The sequence below is a fragment of the Penaeus vannamei genome, chromosome 12 (genome assembly GCF_042767895.1).
Source record: "Penaeus vannamei isolate JL-2024 chromosome 12, ASM4276789v1, whole genome shotgun sequence".
Classification (NCBI taxonomy): domain Eukaryota; kingdom Metazoa; phylum Arthropoda; class Malacostraca; order Decapoda; family Penaeidae; genus Penaeus; species Penaeus vannamei.
Genome location: NC_091560.1, coordinates 5234392 through 5239391, shown reverse-complemented (window position 1 = coordinate 5239391; position 5000 = coordinate 5234392). Strand labels below are relative to the sequence as shown.

At 48.8% G+C, this 5000-nt stretch overlaps 1 protein-coding gene across 1 annotated transcript in view; it reads left to right on the top strand.

Moving 5' to 3' along the window:
- The window catches only part of Np (serine protease notopleural), a 60920-nt gene that overhangs the window by 38652 nt on the left and 17268 nt on the right, over positions 1-5000 (top strand). The gene's annotated exons all lie outside the window — the stretch shown is intronic.

The following is a 5000-nucleotide window of genomic DNA, read 5'->3' as shown; positions in this document are numbered from 1 at the left end:
ACAGCTGTACGTGTGTGTGCAAACCTGCACATGTCTGTTTCATCAACGTAATTGCATCAAAGTCACGTTCGGGGTCGCCCAGGTGTCTCGCGCGAACCCGGGGCGAGTTCCGACGGGGTTGAGAACCTGCGCCGAGAACCTCCCGAGACTCTTCCAAGGGACAAGTGGCCCAGTTGACAAATCTCCGAAGCTCCGGACCTCTTAACTCAAGGACCTCGGTTGAAATCGCCAGAAAAAGCGTACGAGGAGACCGTCTGAAGCGGACTTTTACCGGTCCGACGTGACGCTGAGTTTACTTCGTTTCTTTCCTGACCCTCTCCGTCACTAGTCAGCTGCTGACCGAAATGCTATTCTCGGTTTCCGTCACCAGGAGGATCAGCAGCGTCGTCGCCATCGCCTCGATTGTCCACACGCCCCCCCCTCCTCCTCCTCCTCCTCCTCCTCCTCCTCCTCCTCCTCCTCCTCCTCCTCCTCCTCCTCCTCCTCCTCCTCCTCCTCCTCCTCCTCCTCCTACAATTCCACGTCAAGCCGCAGCAGCTCACGGCACAAAAGGGACCATTTCCACATCCGTCTCCTCTTGCTCGTCATCCTGCGTCGCTGAAGACAAAGTGCGAGGAATACGGACGAAGATACAAAGACATTCGAATTGAAGACAGGTTTAATTTTTGGATCGAAGCCGAACTCCGAGTTTCCGTGGCTTTCTAGGGCAGGGAAGTGATAGTTCCGACAATCGAACAACCGAAATCATAAAGGTAATGAGCGAGGCGGTTTCAACCGGCCGAGAGCAGAAGGAAGATGCGTTTCTGCAGCTTCAGCCGGACGGCGCAAAACGGCCTCGCTTCTTACTCGCAGCTGAGTCACTGATCGCGGGCGCCCCCAGCGTGACGATCCAGACTCAGGAGCTCCCACGATAATCTGTGTTTGCCTTTGCGCCAGTGTGCGCTGCCTCGCTGTGCATGCTCAGTGCGAGCATGTGTGTGTGTGTGTGTGTGCTCAGCAAATGTTCGAGCATAATCACCGTACGCAACGCCATCTGTGAGAATTTGATCAAATTGTTTGTTTTATATAATTATGCGACTGGCTGACACACACACACACATTTATATACATGTGTGTGCATGTATATATCCATATTCATTAGGCACACAGTATTGTACTTAGGACTACATGTCAATAGACTAGGTATAAACACGTTATCCAGAGAGCATGCTCGGTTCCTGATTCTCCTGTGAATTTTGGCAAGTGAACCAAAGATCGTGTTAAGTCTATACGCACGGCTTCCTGCGGTGAATAGAATCCTCAGTGAGAATCTTCTGGAAGAGAGGGGGAGTGGGGGGAGTGGGAGGGGGAAGTAAGGGAAGAGAGAGAGTGATAGGGGGGAAGAGGGAGAGAGAGAGAGATAGGGGGGAAAAGGAAGAGAGAGAGAGATAGGGGGGAAGAGGGAGAGAGAGATAGGGGAAGAGGGAGAGAGAGAAATAGGGGGGGGGGGAGAGGGAGAGAGAGAGAAAGGATCGGGCTAAATGAGAGAGATAAAAAGTGCTTTTTAAAGACATGAGGAGAGGAGTGAGTGATCAGAGAGAGAGAGAGAGAGAGAGAGAGAGAGAGAGAGAGAGAGAGAGAGAGAGAGAGAGAGAGAGAGAGAGAGAAAGAGAGAGAGAGTCTGCAGTCGTACCCAAGAGGAAATGCAGTCATACTCAATAAGTAATGAATATCCTGTCAATTAAGGAGACACATGCCCAGCTGATCCTGGAGACACATGCCCAGCTGCCTTTCCTTCGTGAGCGCAGGAACTACACTTGCGCGTGCCTGCGTGCGTGTGTATTTTCACGCACATAACGGGTCGCCGACCGGAAAGTTCAGGCGTTGCCAGCAAATCGTGTCACTTAAATACAAAACATCTCTTTAAAATGTTTGGCGAAAAAGGAATATGCGATAACGATATATATATAAATGTGTGTGTGTGTGTGTGTGTACTTGTGCGTGTATGTATATGTATGTGTATATGCATATATATATATATATATATATATATATATATATATATATATATATATATATATATATATATATATATATTTTTTTTTTTTTTTTTTTTTTTTTTTTTTATGTATATATTATACAGAGTGAAAGACAGACATATTTGCTGTAAGTTTTATCATACATGCACTACACACTCCCGCTCTTTTCTGAGCATGAATAGCACGAAACGCGACGGAAAGCAAAAAAAAAAAGCTTCTGTCGTCTGTGAACCGGTGAGTTAAAGCGAACGAAAACGATTTAAAACTTCTCAGAAAACGACGTTTTTAAGCAACAATTAACAAAAAAATGGGGGGAATAAAGTGTGCGTCATCCCGTGTTTACATTGAGTCGGCCGAGAGCAAAGGCGCCGCAAGGGACCTCGGAAATGGCCTAAAACCGTGAAAGGCATTTTATTGTGACGGTCTTTTGGTCGGCGTAAAGGGCTCCTCTCGGGGTCTCATTTCCAGGCCCTTTACGAGACGCAGAAAAGGGGGGGAGGGGGGACGGGGTGGACACAATGAGGGGAGGCCACGTGGATGCAAGGCAGGGGGGGGGGGTACCTCTCCTAAGTGCAGGAACGCGGACTTCCTTTACCTGTTATCTACTAATACAACGATGCCTAAAGTTATCACTCGGGGAGCAATTTTTCTCTCCTTTCTACAATCCACAAAAAATGTACTTTTTTTTTTACGCGTCTATAGGTGTCATTATCTTTTTACAATGTATGATTATTAGTCGAAGATATATCTTATGTTTTTTTTCGTATCATTTGGAATGTTATCATGTCATTGTATTACATACCATGATAATATGACAAAGGAGAAGATTTTAAATTATCAACTGATAATGTTGAATAAGAAAATGGCATGGCCCCCTCTTTTTCTCTGCTCTTAGAATACAAATTCTCTGCAGTAATTTAACCCCAAACGCTTTCCTCTTTTCCATCGGACAACAATTTCCGGGACTACACCCACCATTTTACGCTTCTTTTCTACAACGACTTTAATGAAGAAATTATTTTATTCTTGTTTCATTGCACACGACCTGATGAGGAACACAAGTCACTCTCCCAGCCTCCCCCCAAACCACACGTGTTTCACCTCCACGCACTCCTCTGCCAGCCCACTCACTCACCCTCCTCCAAATCCACTGCCCCCCCCCCCACCAACCCACTCACTCCCCTGTTAGCCCACTCACTCCCTCCTACTGCCCCCTACCAACCCACTCGCTCCCTCCTACTGCCCCCTACCAACCCACTCACTCCCTCCTACTGCCCCCTACCAACCCACTCACCATCCCCTGCCAGCCCACTCACCCCCCAACCCTCAGTTCACCACCAACCACTCACTCCCCTGCCAGCCCACTCACCCCCAACCCTCAGTTCCCCCCCACCAACCCACTCACTTCCCTGCCAGCCCACTTACCCCCCAACCCTCTGTTCCCCCCCTCTCACTCCCCCACCAACCCACTCATCCCCCAACCCTCTGTTCCCCCCCCACCAACACACTCACTCCCCTGCCAGCCCCCCCCCCAACCCTCAATTCCCCACCAACCCACTCACTCCCCTGTCAACGCACTCACGTGAGTAACAATCAGACTTTCCAAACTTGTTCCAAATGCGAGCGGTCCGACGCACCTCAACAGCAGTTCTGGTTGGGTTGAAGCCAATGAGAGCCTTCGCAGCGGTCTCCACTCAGGGCACTCGGGGAAAAGAGCGAAGATGAGACAAAGCGTTCCATTATCATTTCTTTCTCTTTTTACGTCATTTAGGCATCTGCGCCATGTGCAGGAATCCGAGAGCCAATTTTGTGCGCTGTCATTAATAACATATTTCTGTGATTTAGACGTCAACGCCCTTAGACGTACCGGCTGCCCGCGGAGATTTCAGTGCCTCGCAGATACCAATCCACTACAGGTACCGTCTAACTGTACGGCAGAGTCTTTGTTTCACCGACTGTTCATTGTTGATCATCCGTCCGATTTCTTCTCTCTTCATTTCGTGTTACATTCAAAGTTTATCAACTTTTGGAAATTCCTTCATGGGCAACCCTCGTGTACTGCGCAAAGTGCAAAGAAAGTGTTTGAGGTGTTTCTTATTCTTGCATCTGTCAGCAACGAGCCTGGCATACAAAGGTGCAGTCATACTCATAAGAACTTGCAAATATTGTTTTCTGCTTTCACACACACACACGCTTATGCATATGTATATGTGTGTGTGTGTGTGTGTGTGTGTGTATATATATATATATATATATATATATATATATATATATATATATATATATATATATATATATATATATGCATACACATGCACGCATATATTTGTGCGTTAAATACATACAGCTCGACACTAACAGTTCTCCAGCAGCGAGTGCCCAGTTTCCTCGCTCTTGACCCTCAGCCCACCGCGGCCACCGCCAGCTGGCCCTCCCTCAGGCCCCGGGCCCCGAAGAAGGCCGACGCCCGCGCAGCGCCGGCGCCAGCCCTGTCCGCTTCTCCTTGCCATCGGCCCATCGCAGCCGCCTTACTCGCTTAAGCTTTTCGCATTCCTCATCCCTGTTAATCGTGCGACTCGCGAGCGCGTCTGTGGCCGGCGTCCAGTGCCAGCCACCGCCAGACAGCCGCGCCTGTGGGAGTCGACAGCGCTGTGAAGACAGGCTCGCGGGCAAATTCTGCTTGACATTTAACGCAACTCTTGTACGTGCGAATTCTTGCTCATAGTTCAGATCGCCATTTGTTTTCCTTTTCTACAACATTTGATCGTCCATTCTTGCCCTGCTTGTATCATTTCTTTCGTAACGATTCATCATTAGTTCGCCGTCGCCATAACGTGGTTTTCGACCAAAGTTCAGATCCGTAACCGAACCAATAAAACCGGGAAAGAATGTCACGCTCGTCCCAGGCGCGGAAATTCTGAACACTGACCTGACCCAGTTGTGTCCAGCCCTGCCATGGCGCGTGACACAGGCGGCCGGAGT